Source organism: Ixodes scapularis, unplaced genomic scaffold (genome assembly GCF_016920785.2).
Source record: "Ixodes scapularis isolate PalLabHiFi unplaced genomic scaffold, ASM1692078v2 PGA_scaffold4__175_contigs__length_147842914, whole genome shotgun sequence".
NCBI classification, from domain to species: domain Eukaryota; kingdom Metazoa; phylum Arthropoda; class Arachnida; order Ixodida; family Ixodidae; genus Ixodes; species Ixodes scapularis.
This window is the reverse complement of record NW_024609879.1, coordinates 128,330,434-128,350,414: the sequence shown is the minus strand read 5'-3', so window position 1 is coordinate 128,350,414 and position 19,981 is coordinate 128,330,434. Positions and strand designations below refer to the sequence as shown.

At 45.5% G+C, this 19,981-nt stretch overlaps 2 protein-coding genes across 2 annotated transcripts in view; one reads left to right on the top strand and one right to left on the bottom strand.

Annotated features, from left to right (window-relative positions):
- Positions 1–19,981, top strand: part of LOC8023406 (amino acid transporter AVT1A) — a 68,188-nt gene that overhangs the window by 709 nt on the left and 47,498 nt on the right. The window lies entirely within an intron of this gene.
- Positions 1–19,981, bottom strand: part of LOC8033806 (B9 domain-containing protein 2) — a 92,062-nt gene that overhangs the window by 45,045 nt on the left and 27,036 nt on the right. The window lies entirely within an intron of this gene.

Genomic DNA, 19,981 nt, shown 5'->3' with positions numbered 1-19,981 from the left:
TTGAAAGTATAAAACAGAGAGGACGAGGACGGGAACAGGACATCTTTCATAGGACATCTTTCACAGGACATCATAAAGATGTCCTGTTCCCGTCCTCGTCCTCTCTGTTTTATACTTTCAAGTTTTGTAGTTTGAATAGCTTTCTATTTATTTGGAAGTAATGGCCCTAAGACAACTAATCAGGTTTATAAAAACAAATTGCATTTGCGTGCGATACGGGGTACTGTCTGACGGAAATCATCACACGCATGGACATCCGATAAAAATACAGTGAGAACGGTATCTGTTTGGAACATGATATCAAAGCAGCGTCGGGCCATCTTTCTGATTTTCTACTTAACGTGCATTGTAATCAAAGAGAAATCGACCTTTTTCGAGAAGCGTTCTGCGCACGCGCGAGCGCCCGATGCCAAGCGGCGGAAGTCGGCGCGAAAAATCGAGGAAATTCGGGAGGAGGCTGTGGATCGATCAGCGAGTAGAACACGTAATTGCAGCAGATATATAATTGTGTTACACAAAAGAAAAAAGCGGACGGAAAGAAAAACACGACGTTTGGGTGGACGCCACGGATGTCCCTCTTTAAAATACCGTTGGGAACGCGCCGCAGCCCAGAGAGCGAAGAAACTGGTAGCGTAGCTCCCATTATCGATTGGTAGCGAGGGTAGCTTATTTACTCGATTTTTAGTTCGTGCGGCCACCGCCTGGTGCCGTCGGTATGTGGAAAAGGTCCATTATTTTAAATAACATGAGCGTTTCGATCGAGACCTTAAACTTAGTTCTTCAGGCTCGTAATATGGGTGTGTGTTTCGTACCCGCCTTGAAATCACCAAACTGAGAAAACAGCGCCTGTTCAATCACTGACTAGCGACGTCATCGACTAGAATGATGACGTAGCGAGCGATAGTCACCACTCAGTGAACGCTTGGTATTCACCGGGCCTTGTCGCCCTACGCGACTAAGAAGTCGACTAACAAATCTTCGTCGTGGGGTATGTTTAGTTTAGGCGGCGTTTAGCGGGTGACTAGGAGCTCAGCGGCATGGCCGACTCGTACCACCCATAGAGTTATGATAATTATAATAACTCTATGGTATCACCGCTGACCGCCAGCGCTAACGAAGCACTGTCTCGGAACCGCGGAACGCTGGGAGACACATCTATAGAAAGAATTGGAGGAGCAATGTATTGTGTAAATAGCCATGTTCAACGGTCAGAGATACCGCTAAAGACTTCTCAGCATGTTCCTGGACGACGAGAAAAAACGCATTTACGGGCGCTTCCATATTTGTTTATGTCGCTGGCAATGCGACTTCCGTGTTTCTCCCTCGCGTTTTTTTTTATTTTTCTTGTAAAACTTTGTTTTGGACAATTAGTCTCTCATTGTAACTTTTTTTTCCCTGATAAACATTTAAATATTAGCGTTTATACAATAGAATACCCATTTACGCAGCGGCATTAAGTACGCGAATGCGTGACCTATCTTTTTATGTCACTAGGGCAAGCACCAGGAGGGCTGAAGAGGGAGGGAGAAACCTCCTCTCCTCTCCAACATGCTCTTCCTTTCTCTCCTCGCCCTCCATTGACCTCCTCTCCCGTCCCGCCTCCCTCGTGTTCGCCATTTCTCTCTTCGGCTAACGTCACCTTTGCCTGCACTGCACACAACTGGTGACACGGGGTATAGGTCGAATGTTCGAGATGACGTACGGAGCCGATCGCAACCTTGTCGACTCCCAGCCATCTGTCGCGCCGACGCATCGTCGCCCGCCGCTGCCGCCGTCGACAATAACCCTTTCTTTTGTTTTTAGGCACAGATGGGCGGACTTAATCTTTATTTTCTGTTTTACGCTTGCCGATCAGTTTCCATCTGCGACATGATATATCTGCTACGGACAGTTCGTTTGGTCACACAGATGTGCACTGAAGCAAGTGTGCTGTCAGAAATTCTTGAATCAAGTGTTGGCCTGCACTTCGACCTTAAGACATCTCACATCGTCGTCGTCTTCGCGCATATTCGGCTTCCCAATGTTTTCATCTTCTCGAATATTGCGGAGGCGGGCTCTACGGGAAGGCGCTCGCGCACCTCAAGCGTCGATCAAAGCCACGGTGTGATCAAAGCTCTGTACGGGCACTCTTTGCTTCCCAAGTCCCGCAGAGAGATGACCCCGAGAACAGAAGTTTCGTCGATCGTCACCAACCTTATTCAACGCGGTCGTGTAGCCCCTCCCCCCCCCCCCCCCCCCCCCCTCCAAAAAAAAAAAAAAAAAAATTCTGAATTTTTGAAGCCGTTGTGTTGTCTGCTAGCAAGGCAAAGCCAGTTGCGAAACTTTATTACCTGCTTTTGTCATCGCCTTCTGGTACTGAGACGAAGTCTTCATGATTAGATATTGAGAAAACACAATGCTTACAAAAATTATTCACTTTTTTGTCAGACAGTTTCTAACCTCACGCCGAGGCCCTGTGCATTTGCCCCTAACAACGGCCCTAGCAACGGTTTGATTGGAGAGGAGTGCCATGTTGTGGCGTCATCACTTTCTGGGTCAATTCAAGACAAACCCCCGAGACTGGGGAAAAACGAAGGACCGAAACAACGCACAAAGTCTAAAAGACAAACAGGGTCAAGCGACTTAGTTTATTTTAGGGAGTTTTAGCCAAACCGTTTCCGTGTTTTAGCAAACCTCGTGCGTTTTAAAAGCAGTCTTCAAGGGCTTCATAGTGCGTTACGCGCAACGCGGCAACAGTTTCCTAAAAGTTCCTATTTTGTAAACACTGTTTCCGATACCTTAATGGTTGCCAACTGTTTTGAGATGAAGGGGAGATCCGATGGAAAAATGGGAGAGCTACCTGCTTGGTTGGCTTGGGCACCCTTCTTCTGGCACCTCTTTTTTGAAGAAAGCAAGACACAATGATTGTTGGAAAATATAATCCTACGGATAGCCAGCTGCACCTAAACGATCAAAAAGGCGTTGAAGCGATACCCGAATAGAGTGCGCGTATGACTTCTTGAGAACACTGCGTACGAGATTCCGGACAATGCCGGCCTTTACACTTTTTGAATGACAGCTATTAAAGGGCAGAAGAGGTTTTGATGTTCTTTTGCCGTACTGCCAACACAAACGAGATGGAGTTTCAAACTGAATATCCAAAAACTGTAGGCGAACGTTTTCCGGTCTTTCCACTGAAATTGTTTTTATTATCTGGCGCACCTTCATAGACAGTGTTTTCTATGAACGCTGCCGAAGGTTCCGTGCCTTTAAGGTGCGGCCCCCTGGCGACGAATCCCTATCGTGCCCATAGTTTTAAGCGAGGTGGAGGCGAGAGGGGATTGTCGGCAGGATTGAGGGCAGTCGGGGGCCAGGTCCCCAACCCAGCTTTTTTTTATCCAACAACCTACTTTACAAAGGTCGACCAATTGTACAAACCAGGATGTCGTCCACATAACACCTTATGATAACGACACCTGGAGGCAAGATCTGTATAAAAACACGCATTTGAAGATAAAAAAAAAAAAAAAAAATCCAGGTAAACCTTTTAAAGAACAGCTACGCCCGAACCAGTAGATACACCTTGTTTCTAAATCAGAATTTTGATCACCGTACTTTACCACTGTAGTCTGTAGTTATACATAATTTAATAATTATAAAATTGCGAAAAATTTAGACACTGCGCGATTCCCGACGGTGACGGAAATCTAACCAGATTGTTTTCCAAAAATTGATTAGCGAGATAGAGTAAAATCTTAGGCTTAAGATAATAATACAGGTCAAGATCTCCCGTGAAAAGATTGTAACTCTGCAATCACATCGTCCCAGCAGCGCAGAGATAACCGACTTTTGACTTCCAAAACTGAAAATGCACCCTGAAGGAAACAAGATGCCACTTTTTGTTACGTACCAATTTCATTGGCCACTACACAAAGAGGAAGACCAACCTTGTGGTCTTTCAAGAAAAACTTAGTTCCAAACATATCACCAGAGACACCATTTAGCTTGGAGACCAGCGATGCAAATTCACATTCCTTAGGCAAGGCGTAACCTTTATTTTTGATTTGTTTCAAGTTTCCGTCGAACTGTTTGAACACTCCCCATAACGGCCAAGTCAGACGTCCAAAACTCATTCATCGGCAACGCAGCAAATTTCCCAGTATTGTCAGTTTCATGGCGCATATATTTTTCTTTTTACTATTTTTTCACAGAAGTGACCTTTAAACGTAAACATTTTTGACAGAGGTCTGTCTGGTTAGGGAGAAATTGACATAGTTTTTGCGGACTCTAACCAAAGTTTTATTTAAAAACACATAAACCCGAAGTGACCTTTCGGAAATCTTTCTGGTAAACCCTAAACGATAATAATAATAATAATAATAATAATAATAATAACACTACTACTACTACTACTACTACTACTACTACTACTACTACTACTACTAATAATAATAATAATAATGTCGTGTGAATGTTTATACAGCCGGGAGTTAGGGAGCATCAATGGACGTCTGGTGTCTCAGCTGTAGATGAGAAATTTAGCCGATGCAGTACAACTGCTAGCCTGGGGCCTTTAACGTGCACCACGCAATAGTGATACACGACCGCACGCCAGTACGATGCTCATCCATATCGAAACCGGCAGAGGTGGGGATTTCCACTGGGTTCTGCAGCGCGAGCTTTCGCTCCATGTGCTCTGAGCTGGTGTACGCTAGCCCACTTGGCCACCGGTTCCCACTATAAAGGATGACTTCACCATGGATGGCATCCTTTTCAACGGCGATGAAAGAAGAACAGCTTTTCTACGGGATCTGGTACTGAATAGGATAAACTGGGGTTAGCCGAAACTATATAACCCTAAAAACTTTTCGCATAAAAAAAAGTAGGACCGTTAGCTAAGCGCATTTTAGTACGCTTTGTCAATTCAATATCCAACGTACCGACTACTAGACTGGCCCCTTGCGACATGGTCCCAGTGTCGGGGTTTCGTCAAACTGTTGGAGGCGTCACTGCTTTTTGCTTGTATGACGGTTCTCTCGCATTGTTCATACAAGAACTATCTGCAGACGTGTTCGAAGCATACATGCACATAAATCAAACATGCTTCCAACATCCCAGATAGCACATGAAGGGGAGAAAGTGGGCTGGGGCAGCCCCTGCACGTCGTTGTGGCTTGGGCATGCCTATACCGGGCTGCCCGTGCAATAATAACCCTGTGGGTCCCACCTCGGTTGTGCGAGGGCAAAGTTAGTGCAGCTGTGGGCAAAGTGAAGGAACGCCCACTAGGGCTGCCGACAGAGTATACCACCGTGAATCCCACTTCGGCTACGTGTGGGCATGCCCAACTTGGGCTGCCCCTAGAATGTCACCAAGGGCCCCACCACGGCTATGCGGGTTCAGAGCTAGAAGAGAGGTGGGCTCTACTTGGACAACGCGTGGGTATGCTCAACTTGGGCTGTCCATCCAATCCCCCCTGGGTCCCACCTTGGCTTTACGCGGGCAGAGGTAGTACAGAGACGGAGTTCCACGCGGGTCCATGTGGGCTGTCCACTTAGGCCCCGAGAATCTATACCATAGCTCTACAGTCGATGGGATTGCGGCGTTAGCCGATTAGAAAGCCGAAGAACCAATCACGAGGCTGGACGCGTGAGCATAATTAAAGCCACGTCCAGCGTTTCTTAAACTGTCTGAGACTATACTGCGTGCAATTCTTTTAATATCCCACTTCGGTGCATCGAAACGAACGCAGGAGCACGCCGATCAAGGAGCAACACAGAGAACGCCCAGGGGAACGCGCGCTGACGAGGCAGCCAGAGTCGTGTATAGAGAGAGTTTTGGTTAATGGGAGGAGCGGGCAGTGCCAGGCATGCACCGGACGCAGAAAGAGACCTTAGCATTCTCTCTTGGCCAACCGGAAACCGAAAAGAATGTCCTAGTGGTGGTAGCGAGAAACAGTTTTAATAATATCGTGATGGTTAAATATACTAACTCCTGCAGGGTTGAAAATATGGTGCGCGTGATGTTTCGATTATGAGAGGGATCAAACTGATGTCAGCAAGCCAAGTTTCGAGGTAAAGGATTGTCAGGCCGAGTTTGACTTAAATGCCATCGAGGCTCACGTCAAAAAGTTGGAGAAGCTTCTCCGAATGCAAGCGGAGCGTCTCAAAACTTACTTTACTCCAAACACCAGCCAACAACATCCGAACAAAGCTAAAAAAAACTACGAAGGCAACATTCTCGTTCAGTGTGCCATAGAGGTTGAACAAGAAGCGCAGGACGACAGGAACGCGGCGTTTTTGAAGCAACAACTTTTGAATTTTGAGAAGAAGCGTCCATCCTGGACTGAGCCTATACTGAGAGATTATATCTCGCGAAAAGCTTTCTGGAGCGAAGGATACAATCACGCAAGAGAAATCAACTTGTTCAAGCTGCCCTGCTGTACTACATTCCAGAAGTATGTTGGATCATCTGACGGCGAGATTGGTATATCACAAGCCTTATTTTGGAGCGCTTGAAAATAGAGCGAGCTTGTCTACAATATCAAAAGAAAATGTATTACTCTCTCATCACTGACGAACTGTCAATTCAAGAACAAGCCCTTCGGTTGTCTCGTAAATGAGGCACGCAATTGCTCGACTACGTCTACTAAAGCTAAAGCAGCTCTGCTTACGGCTAATCAAAACGAATGAAAAGCATGAACAACAGGGTATTCTGGAAGCGCAAAGAAGAAAGAAATTAGTTACGCTTTGATTTGTCTTTTTGATCCCCTCGAACACCCGCTTGAGTCTGGGTGATGGTGGCAATCCTACCATCTGTACGTATGCTCAGCTCAAGGGCGGTTGTAGGAATTTGTATGCAGCGCACAGGTCCGTCTGCGTTGAATTGTATGCTCCGTTGCACTTGCAGTCGTATAAAAACACACACAATAAAGCGAGCACCCAAGCAGGAAAGCCGACAGTCCATCTGACCGTCCGTACGCCCCTCGAATCGCCGGCGGATATATCTTTAACAACTTTCGTTCTCACCGAGAGGGAGAGCGACGCGACAGGTCGAACGGGCAGAGAGCGACGGAGCGAATCGGATCGACAGTCCGGAAACCAAATGGGACGACATTCGCGTGTGTTTTTCGTTCCTCTTATTATCAGATTGCTCTTCGCTCACTGGCGGATCAAGTGGACGCACTGGGACTGAAATGATCGCAACTGTGTTTTGCCAGCACATGGAGGGGATCCGCGTTGTCTGTTCTAACGGTTCTCGCGCACCTACACCATGGTCTCGTGTAAACGACGTTAGCGCCAACCGAAAGTTTTGCATTTGCAGCTGAATTTCCACCGCTCGCCCTCTCACGGAAGAAGTAGGAACCAGAGGAGTGGGGACATCGGCGGAGACGGGGGCAGAGACTGTCGGCCTTGATGTTGTTGTTACCGCGTGCTTCTGGTCGGCGTGTTCGTACATTTTATATGGAAACGAGGGAATGGGATAAAATAGGAATCGTTATGTTCCGATCCGCCACTTTTAAGTCGATAGCGTTTCGGACCTCGTGTCGCAGAAAATCCGCCGTCGGTGGGGCCAAAACGTCCCATAATGCAACGCGCGCAACCACGTGTGACGACATACGTTGCTGTGACACCATGTCCCTATCTACCAGCTAAATTCGGCGCGAAAATTTTCTGCTAAATTTAGTGGAAAATTTTGCCGCTTAATTTAAAGGAAAATTTCCCGCCAGGTTTAGCGGAAAATTTTCCGTTAAATTTCGCAGGTCGATAGGGTCATGACGTCACAGCCATGTATGACGTCACGTGTCAGGTAACATGACGTCACGCGTGACGTAATATGACCACACGCTTGCACGGCTCGGGACCAAGCGCGGGTTTATACGAGAAGGCTGTGGGAACGGGTCCTGATAACGCTATTGCGTCCCACTCTTAAAGGCGAAGCTTTAGTGCCCCCCCCCCCCCCCCCCCCCCCAATTTTTATAAATCAAAATGAAGGTTTTCTTAACGTATGTCAACATCTCCATCACCTGTGATATGTTCATTGCCGGACGACCTTGTATATATGTAGCCAAATAACCTAATGTTAGCACACTGACCACCGAATTCAGAAACCTCACTCAAACTACACTCAAACTGAAGGGCTCCTCCAATTCCTCGAGGAAGGCGCGAGGGCCGGCGCTGGCCAATCGCGAGGACGGATCCGCCGTCGCGATTGGCCAGCGCCGGCCCTCGCGCCTTCCTCGAGGAAGTGGAGGGGCCCTTCAGTTTGAGTGTAGTTTGAGTGAGGTTTCTGAATTCGGCGGTGAGTCACTGACCAGGGTCCGTGAGCAAGAGCATGAGAAATCTCGGATATCAACCCCCGTCTCTTCCGCCATCTTAGAGCTACCGCACCGGCATTTACTGGCGATGATATGTTTTAGTGGTGCCACCTCGAGGGCGCTGTCTTGTGATAAAGCATGTAGGATCCTAGCAGACGACGCGCTATGTAATAACACGGACTTGCTATGTTAGTTAGCATCTATTCCAATTAAAAACGGCTTATTTATTAAGGAAACGTGTATGACGTTTTTGCGAGTGATCTTTCTAATTAATAACAACTCCTTGAAGTTGAATTTGATTTAAAAAAAACTTTGAAATCTTCAAAAACAGGCCTAGAGCTTCACATTACAGCTTGCGCGGGGGGCGTCAGGGCTATTCACACAGTCAATTACAACTTGTTGTTGGCCTAGTTAATTCATGATGCAGTCTAGAGGCTGTCCTTGTCCGTGTCTACTCGCTTGTACTTGTCCCCTGTGTCGCGCAAAAAACCTCTAGACTGTATTCACAGTCTCTCTGATTCTTGCCATTTAGGATCTGTGCGTACTCCTGTAGAAAAAGGTCTTGCACTCATCAGAGTAAATGACGTGCTGTCATTTTAGAAATGCTTGCGCACAGTTGTGTTACAATGATGACGAGAAAATGCTCATCAGCAACTGACGCTTAGCTCCTTCCGCATCGAAGACGTGGCAAAGACGTTTGTCACGTAGCGGCTTCTGCTCGAAAGAGAAGCAGAATCTTTCATGACTTCTAAAATTGTCGGCCATGGCCCGGAAAATTCAGCTGTTTGAATAATTTGTTCTATCGATATTTCACAAAGAATTGCTTACAAATATAAGTCGCTGGGTGAGATGCGCGTCACACATTATGCGCATTTCTTTGGGTCCGCGATATTAAACATACAAACAATAGTAATTCATAGCAGGCGTATACCTCATTTTTCCGGACGCTAAAGTGTCACCAACTTGCTAGATTTAACAGACCTCGATCGCGAGGGGTGCCTCGCACGTTTCGTTTCCGACCGGGAAATAGGCAGGGATTTAGTTGAAACGACCCCGGACGTCAGCCGCCGCTTCTTCCTGCCAGTTATTTTGAGGAAATGATTTCTTGCTGGTTCACAAAATTCAAAAATCGAATCAACTTGGAACTCATAAGAGACCAGCACTTATAGAACACATTGTAACCAACAGGATACACGGAGTCGCTTTCACTGAAGTGTTTGCTACACACGCGAGAGGTTCTAGAGTTTCGCATTCCTATTTTCAATTAGATGAGACATTAATTTCTCAGTTTTATTTTGTCCGAATCATAATAAACTAAAAGGCACCCTATTCGCCGGGGTAGATGTTGTAGTGGGGTGAAGCGCTGAATATTATATTTTTATTATCCAGCTTTTCGTACAGGGGGAGAGAACAGCACATCACAATTTCAACGCTTCGACACCTCAGCGCCAAAAAATGTTTATTAGAACGACTACACGTGCCACGTTTTCAAGCTCTGGTAAAATGTCCAAGTACAAATATCACTTCAACAAATAAAGACAACACGTGAAACAGACTTTGCCTCGCGCAGGGATGTGCAGTATTTCAAATACTTTGTGTATTTTGCATTTGTATTTAATTACAAATTGGGTAATGTATTTGACGTGTGTATTTAAGTACTAAAACGTGGGTATTTCAAATACAATAGTAATTAAATACAATTTTGTCGGCGAAAATACATCCCTCAAATTTATTGCCACGACAATTCTTGTTTTTATCCATGTGGTAGTAAGCTATAATCTCCATCCTTTATTCGGCCATGGGGCTTTTTTCCTTTTCTCCTCCGGCGTTATTTTAAAGGCACTGTCCAGAGCAGGAAGAAAACTACGTTCTGCACCGAATGCAGTGTCTCTCAATCAAGCACAAGCGCTTAGTGACTTTGTGATTACGGTGCTAGTCCAGGGCAAGAATTGTGACGAAATCGACGCTCACAGGCAGACTGGCTAAATAAGTGCCTGTGACAACTTGTGATGCTTTCCCAGCCTGATTTCCATTCATATTTTTGCCTGGAACATTCTAAGTGCGCGGTTCGTCCAGATTTTCGTAAAAAATTCTCTAGCTAGTGATGCGCGTCTTGGTCGTCTCGGTTCATTGTTGGTCTATACCAAAATGTAATCGACAAAAAAGCTGGTTGAAGCTCTGTACTTTTTTTACCTATTACGTCCAAGCTGATTACATTGTTTTGTGATTATATTTCTATTACGTTACTAGAGCCTCGCACACTAACCCCCGAGTGTGCGATGCAAAATTAAAATGAGATACCCAGAAACCCGTTGCAGGTGCCCTGATGTCGCTGACGCAAATTTTGAGGAATATATTTGGAAAACTATTTGGAGGAGACCAAATACAGTTGGTTGTATTTGTATCTTGTATTTAAATGCTTTTTTGGAAATGTAATTCGATTTGTAATTAAATACATTTGAGACGAAGTATTTTGTATTTCTATTTCGATACATATTTGCGTGTATTTTGCCCATCCCTGGCCTCGCGTTACCCAAACAGCGCATGAAGCGAGCTGACGAGTCGAGGGTTCCAACTTCCAACATGTGCGCGGACTGTCCAGGGGTCCTAAGCTGGACACTTGGCGAAAACGTCGGCGAGAAATTTGGCGGCCGCGATTGGCCAACGCCACATTTGACCTTGGTCAATCACAGCCGCCGAATTTCTCGCCGTCTCTTTCGCCAAGTGTTCAGATTAGGGCCCCTGGTCTGTCCTACCCGCGACGTCACAAATAATGATGATGATAGCTAGAGAAGCGCGCCCTGTAGTCGCGCACGACGCCAATAGGGCGTTGGAGCTGCGAACAGGGCGCATTGACTGGCGGCCATAGCTGTGTTCACGGTTGTTGAGCGCGTGCGGACGGCGAGAGTCAACAGTTCTTTTAAAAACATGCATTCCCCAACACCAAGACTGCCGGTTTTCGCAATCTGTCCATGCGAGCTGGTTCTGAGCATAAACAGTGAACAGCGGACTCAAATATGGCGTACAGTAAGTTCGTCTGTTTCTTTTTAGAGCGCAGCTCTTAGGGGCCCGTTCCCGGCTTGAGCGGCGTCGGCGTCGGCGTCGGCGTAACCAAGGTCACCCCAAGGTCACGCGACCCCCCAAGGTCATCCCAAGGTCACGTGGCCCCCAAGGTCACCCAAGGTCACGTGACCACAGAGGTCACGTGACCCCTCCCCCAGGGTCACGTGACCCCCAAGGTCACGTGACACCCAAAGTCACGTGACCCCCCGAAGTCACGTGACCACCCCCCAGGGTCACGCGACCTCCCCGATGACGTAATCGATGACGTCACCGGCATCCACATCGTCATCGTCATCATCACTGATGACGTCATGAGTGACGTCACTGATGACCTCACCGGCATCCGCATCGTCATCGTCATCACTGATGACGTCATCAGTTACGCCACTGATGACGTCACCGGCATCCGCATCGTCATCGTCATCATCACGGATTACGTCATCGAAGTCCGCATCGTCATCGTCACTGATGACGTCATTAGTGACGTCACTGATGACCTCACCGGCATCCGCATCGTCATCGTCATCATCACTGATGACGTCATCCGTGACGTCACTGATGACGTCACCGGCATCCGCATCGTCATCATCACGGATGACGTCAACAGTGACGTCACTGATGACATCATCGGCATCGTCACGTGACCCCCCAAGGTCACGTGACCCCAAGGTCACGTGACCCCCCTCCCCACGTCGCTTCACCCCCCAGTACCCTTCCGTCCTCCTCCTCAAGAGCTGCGCTCTAATTCGGTGTTACAGGGAGTGGTAAACGGCTTTCACTCTTTTTTGCAGGGGTTGTGATGACGTCAGAACGCCGAGCTCTGACTGGCTCTGATTGGAAGAATAGTGGACATACCTTAATGCTAGCTGCCTTGAGGTCTACCCGCTATCCTTCCAATCAGAGCCAATCAGAGCTCGGCGTTCTGACGTCATCACAACCCCTGCAAAATAATAAAAAAAGCAGACGGACTTGCGTTTTGAGTAGGAAATGCTTCTTCCTTCCGCGTGACTGGAGGCGAAGTATAACTTTTGTTATGAAATTTGTTAGCGTCTTAATGCTTTCGAATTCGAGAGCTCTTCGTAGTTCATACTTATACATGCTATTTCAAGGTACACATAAACAAGCAATGACCGAACTCCCAGCGGCCTAGGATACTTCCGGTTGACAAGCTCTTTGTTTATGCTTCAATTAACAAGAATGAGCAGCGAATTCTTTTAGGATTTTTCTTGTCAGAAAATCAGAAAAGATGTGTCGAAAAGGGGACGTAAGATAAATCGATGTGTTTCTGGACCTAGTGCCAAGAAAAAGCACCGCATCTCGTTTTATTCGGCCTCCGTGGCAAAAGTCACATGTCCTTACCTGACGGCCCAATGGAAACTCTTGTACTCGTGAGACATTCCACGAAGTTAGACGCCCATAAATCGACCTAGGCACGTAACTGTTTCGTGTTTTTCGTGCACGGAAGATTGTGTGCGAGCACAACATCGCTTCGTCAACTGCGCGTCGTCGCCGTGAGTGTTCGAGCTGGCCAAAGCGAAACTACGCTACTCATGTCAGACGTAGTTGAAATGGGAGAGGAGGAAAGGGGGGGGGGGGGGGGATTGTGCGACTTGTGCAGGGCTGCCAGCACGGAAAGTCAGAATTTCCCTAGCGAACGCCTGAAATTTTCCTATTTCTGTCAAAATTCCCCTCCCTTGCCCAAAGAATAACGTGATACTAAAGATTCATTTTTTTTGTTTCATCACGTGCATTTTTACGATGAGAAATATACTGTGTAGCCTTGACGCCTCGCGTACGCTTCACGAAAATGAGTTCATCGGGCCAAAACCGCTGCCAAAGCAAATCTGTCGAAGGGAAGTGTTAACGGGAGATTCAACCTTACGAATGAAACTCTATCTTCACCTTAGATGTTATGCACGCCACCGGAACATGGCACTGCTTAAGGGGGAACATTACCCAAGAGGGTAAACTTATGAGCCTTTAGCTTAATACGAATGAAGATTATACAGTATATGGTGGCAGTTGCAAGGCAGAATGCAGTGCTAAGTTTCATCTGTGTACATAAATTGTAAAATAAATTATAGTCATTTTTATCAGAAACACACCTACTTTGTTTAGGAAAACTATTGTTATTGACCTAATGTAATTCTTGACATTTTCCTACTCTAGATCTGCAGCAGAATGCCTAGAGCGTGCAACTTAAAAAAAAAAAACTTTCCAAAGGAATTTGTTTGTGCAAACAAGGCAGTAAAAAATCAAGTAAATTTTTTTGCCTTTTATGTCGTTGACAAAATATTAACATATTTTATAAAAACATATACAAAGTAAACAAACAATTCCGCCGTTGAATTGCCCATAAAATTCCAGTTAGGAAAAACAATGAGTGAGTTTTTCTTTTTGTCCCGTTAGCAAACGATAGTTTTCCTAAAGTCAAATTCATGCCAAAACCTGGAACGGAGAAAAATTCATTCAAAGTGTTCGAACCTCTACCTTTTCTTTAGCATTGGTGCACCGACAATAATTTATACAAAAATTAACTATGCAGTCTAAACTAATGAAACCTTTTGGGAATACTGTCTAGATGCTCCTCGTAGATCACATTGCTACAAATTCCTTCGCAATTACGCGAGATCAGACTACGCATCTATGAACTCGAAGCTCGAAGATTTTTATCACACTTTCTCAGTTAACTTTTTGGGAAAGAACGGTTAATGAAAGCTGGACTCTCGTTAAAGATAAACTGATCTACATAATCGAATGTTTCATTCCACTGACCCGTATTTTATCTGATAACACGGACCCTTGGTACAAAAAACAATTTATAGTCAATCCAACAGCAAAAGAAATATCTAAAAGCGGTCAAAGGCTGTCAACACTACGGCTTCTTGGAGCACCCACCACGAATGCGCTAGAGCTTATAAATCCGCCATTAATCACGATTAAACCAATTTCTATAGTTAAAACCTCCCCAACATACTAACCACCAAACCAAAAACGTCTTGGAAAATAATCACTTCGGCACTATCACTTCCATTGCAATTTGTAGATGACGACGGGCTTCCGCTTTTAAATAAACACGGCGTTCTTGTTATTAATTTTTTTTTTCTGCTCCATCTTTACTAACGAGGACTTGCTAAATATTCCAGACTCGTGCACATCCATTCACCCTGTTATGAATCCTATTTTAATTGATCGCACTGGAGTACTTAAGGCGACTGATCAACTGAAGGCGTTCTCTAGCTCTGGAGATGACCAAATTAACTCTAAGGTATTAATAAACACAAAACACATTTCTTCCACTTTCCTCTGCGACATATTCTCTAAATTTCTTGAACTCCCAGAAGTTTAAGCTGCTGATTAGTTGGCGGTCGCCAACTAATCAGTATCTATCGTCCCATTTTGCTCACCAGCGTTTCATGTAAACACTTGGAACATATTTTCTATTTAAGCATAATAAACTTTCTAGACTCTCATAACTTTCTTTTCAAGCACAAGCACGGATTTTGCAAGTTATACTCATGTGAGACTCAGCTAATAGCATTTCTAACTGATGTTTACTCAAATTTGATTCCAATGTTTAAACTGACGCCATCTTCATTGACTTCTCCAAAGCATTTGACAAGGTCCCTCATGAACGTTTTTTGATGAAACTAAAGGATATTAATCTTCAACCTTCTGTAGTCAAATCTATTTGAGAATTCCTCACTAATCGAACTCAGTACACTTCTGCTAACAATGGAAAATCTACCACAAGTACAGTAACGTCTGGCGTCCGTCAGAGAACCGTTCTTGGTCCTTTCCTTTTTAATCTACATTAATATGATCCACATTATGGCATCTCTTCTGCAGTGCGTTTGTTCGCCGATGACTGTGTCATCTGTGGACCGATTCATTCACGCCGCGATCAACTAATTTTGCAAAACAACCTCCAACTTATAATTCAGTGGTGTCAAAAATGGCAAATGGCTTTAAACTATTATAGATGTAAATCGCTATCGTTTTCTTGCAGTTCACATGCTCTATCCTCCTCTTACCACCTTTTTAGCATCCCAGTAACTGCTTGTTCATCGAATAAATACCTAGGAATTCATCTGACATCTGACCATGCACCACTCACATAACATCTGTCATGGCCGATGCTAGCCGCACTCTTGGATTTCTTCGCCGTAACCTCAGACAAGCTACATCCCCAGTAAAACAACTAGCTTATACTACCTTTGTTAGAATTAAACTAGAATTCGTTTCTTCCATATGATCAGTGTGGAAAGCATACATAACTAACAATCTGGAATCCGTTGAAAGCAGTGCCCTCCGTTTTATTTATTCCTACGATTCCCCTTATGCAAGCATATCAGGACTTCGCAAATCAATGAACCTTGACACACTTTCTCACCGCCGCAGGGTGTCTCGTCTTTCTCTTCTTCACCGGATCTACTATTACAACGATCATCTAAGACAAAGTTTGCTATCGCCTCCTTAAGGTGTATCCACACGACGGACCGGGCCGCGGACCGATTGATCACGTGATGCGCGGCCCGCGGGCCGCCCGGCTGCAATGAGCATCCACACGGCGGACCAAAAGAGCAGACGACAGAGCGAACGGGCCGGTCTAACCCTCGACCTCACAGCTCGGCCAAACGCATGCAGCGAGCTGCTTTGAGGCTATTTGTAAGGAGCCAAGATGGAGGTTGAACGAAAGAGACGTTTGGCTGCGGTGGTCCTGGCGTTGAATATTGAGGACGAAGAGGATTTAAGTGAACCGAAAAAGCCATGGGGACATCTTTAGATGATTATTTGAGTAGTCGTCGTGACTATTGTCCCACAGAGCGGGGAATTGCTCCGCGAGCGCGATGAAGTAAAAAGTTGCATCGTTGCACAACAAAAGGTTCGTCTTCTTCGTCTTCAACAGTTGGCGCCAAAAGAGAACGACTTTGGCTTTGGATTCCAATCCAAACAACAAAAGTCAGCTTGTTGCCAGACTTAGCGCTTCAATTATACTAAAAACGCCGCGGTCCGCCGCCAAGGTCCGGGCGAGAAAGTCGCTTGGCATTTCTCAGAAGCGCGGGCCGCGGACCGCCGGCGGACCTCGAAAACCGGTGACGTAAGATCACGTGATGCGCGGCCCGCGGACCAAAACAGCAATTTGGTCCGTCGTGTGGATACACCTTTACCGGACTTTCCCTCGTCTGGACCATTCTTGTGAACTCCGTCTGATTTCATCGTCAACCGTCACTCACCAAATGTCGACTTGACCATTGGGCATTGACGACTAGAACGCACTGCCTGAAGTAATTCTTTTCAGACCTGACACTAAGAAATTTGCTGTAGCCATTACCTCATTTTTTCTAACCTATAACTAGATTACAGCGTGTTTTTGTTGTTAAATAATTGTGCTGTTTGATTGTTTTTTTAAGCGTTCGGTCCCTTGTATAATGCCTCCTGTGCCTTCAAGGAAAAATAAATTAAGCATGATGATGATGATGTTGGTGGATGTAAATATGACATTCTTCAAAATCAATATTTTTTAGAGAAATACGTTTTTTTTCTGGGTAGTATCCCCAACCCCTTAATAGACAGTTTTAGTATAGCGTTGCCGGGCCTTACGTACGCAATACGCAATAGTATAGCGTACGCTAAAAATGACCTGCTCGGACCGAATTCAGTTGTGCGTTAAGTTTTCGAGTGAGCACCGCGCACGATCTTGGTTAAATTTGCTAGAACTGTAGGATTCCGCGTGCTTATAGCGCAACCATGCTCCTGGAAAGAAATATTGAAGAAGAAAAAGTGTCCAATCATTTTGTTTCAGATTAAACCAAGCCACAGCTGCCTCGTCAAGCGCAGTTTTCTGCGGGGTACAGAGGCTACGAGTACGAGTGCGTAGCCAAATTCGATCACGGAGCCTCCGTCAGTCGTCCCGTGGAAACGGCACCTTTTATCAATGCTATCGTGGAATGAAATTCATGACCCTGATGTCCAGTGCATAGCGAGAACTTCGGCGATTTCTTTTAGAGTCGTTCGTTCTTCGGCGATGAACTGTGGGAATAGGCTTAGTGTTGAGAAGATCGCAGCGTCGACGCACACTGCGAGCGGTGAACATTTCCACTGTGCACTCCTTCAGCTGCAGGGCGATCTGATTCGACCGCGGTAGGTCCCAGAAAGAATCGCCGAGCTGAACACCACGCAATTTCACGTAACACAGAACTTCGAAAACACCATGTCGCCCTTGCTGTGCCAGTCGAGGCAACCGCCATCTTGAAACTGGCGCTCTCGTTGGGTCCGAGATCTCTTGAGACCGTACCGCAAGGCCCGCTAGCCAGCAACGCAAAATCCCCAGCGTTGCGTGCGTACGCAATACGCTAGCCCTTCTATTGTGTTCTGCGCATGCGCACTCACGACCCGCAATCTCCTTGCGTACGCAAAGCTATAGCGTACGTTTCACTAAAACTGTCTAATAACTTAAATAGCGCTTTTTATATTAGTCAGTCCACAACAAAAGATGTAACAAAAGCGAGAGTTCTCGAACTCGAACACAGGAAACACGACGACACAAAGTGACTACCCTTTCGTGCACGGCACTTCACGAAATATTATTAGTTATGGTAAACGTGGAGTCTCCGTGACAATGCAGTATTTCTTCCTGTACTCAGGCTTTCTTTTTCGAGAAGGCACAGCGGTGCTCTCAGAAGCTTCCACTTGGCTCATCCCTTCCTCCATAGCTTTCACGCAGGCCATGAAAACGAATCAAAATTGATTTTTCCCGAAAGCATTTGTTTGAGAACTTCTCAGTGTTTCCAGATGGTCGCACAACAAACCGTCAACCGCTTGGAGGGAATAGCCTAAATGTAGACAAAGCCGCAAAAATGGAATGTTATCTCGAAATCAAATCATAATTGACTTATAAATTTCTAGATATATACAGTGCCCAAACTTTCCCTCAAACTAGCAAGATTTCCCTTATTACCACTGATACCTGAATGTTACTCTAATTTGAGAAATTTCTCTCGGGTTGGCATCCCTGCACACGTGCTCGATCGTGCCCGGGAAAAGGTGAGCATTGCGTTTTCGACGACGAGCAGAGGTATCATTTTTGGGACAAGGCCGTTGGAGTGTGTACAATTGCTCGGGTCGTTCTTTGCAAAAAACAAAAACAAAATCAAAACAATTACAACAACAAACAAACAAAAGAAAACACGATTGGATACATCGTGATTGTTGGAACGTCGACCTACCACGGCGATCCCATGGATGATATTCACGTGGATAAGGTCGCAGACGTACTCCAAAAGCCTATTTTAGATTCTAGAGCCCAGGCGATAAGGTAAGACATCTATAGTTTCGCGTCCGACTTGTTACGATCACGCGACACTCCTGGCGACATAGCCCATTTTTTCGAACTGTTCTGTTTGGGCAGACAGACACACAAGCGCTGTTATGTTTGACGCAGTCTTGTACACGTTACTAAGAAAAAGTAATCGATTACAATTACTATTACTCTTGGCTAAAAAGTATTTGATTAGATTACTTGATTACTTGACGGCAAAAGTAACTGGACATTACTTAAAGAAGTAATCGTTACTTTTCCGATTACTTTATTGTGTGAAGACACATCTTTAGCGCTCATAACAATGAGCTACTTCCAACCTATATTTCACATTTGCACAAGTATTGAAGAAGAAAAACTGGCTCCCTCTTCGTGGTCGTTGCAACTTCACAATGCGGACACAAGCATAGAATTCGTTTGAAGAAGTTTAATGATTTGGGCGTTCGCCAGTGTGTGTGTGTGTGTGTGGGGGGGGGGGGGGGGGGCGGAGGAGGTTTTAGATCTTGTTAAGCTTGAGCAAGTGTTGTCGCTCATAGTTTCCGTCGCTTATTTTATTATTCACATGTGGATGAGCTCGCATGTTATACAAAAGAGCAGCAGCTCCAGGATTTGTGAAACATCATGTGTAGTATGCATTAGCGGAAGAGATCGCCCCGACCACTTCTCAACTCGAAACATTGCTTGTCACAAAGACCACGTGGGGGAAATGGGGAAATATATCAACTGCCTTTGTTATATTTTGCATCCGCTTTAGGCATTTTTCGGTTCTGGTTCTCCTACGGGCTGCGAGTAGATACCCTAAGCAGGATTTATTTTATTTTTTTATTTCTGTGTGTGTGCGTGAGAGGTTTAGTTTGAAGGAAGGACTCACAAAGCTACATTCTGCTTCCTCAAACTTCGCACTGAGTGGCCTTTGTCACGCACTGTGGCTTCCCTGCGGCTTCCCACTCCCAGTCCCAGTTCGAAAAAAAAAACAAAAAAACAACAACGGACATTCCACAAAAACTGTACATAGAAAGAGATTGACCTAGTTTCCTTCAGCTCCGCTAAAAGTTTTCTTTTTTTCGTTCGAAAAAAAAGCAAATTTCATTTTCGTCATTTCATAAAAAAAGGCGTGTGCCGGAGGGACGGGGGGGGGGGGGGGGGGCGTGGACAAATTGTAACGGTTACAAGTAATTTTATTACTTCAAAAAGTAATCAGATTACTCTTGTGATTACTGCCTAGTAAAAGTAATCAACTGATTACAAAATTACTCCAAAAAGTAATCGATTACAAGTAATTTGATTACTTGTAATGCGTACGG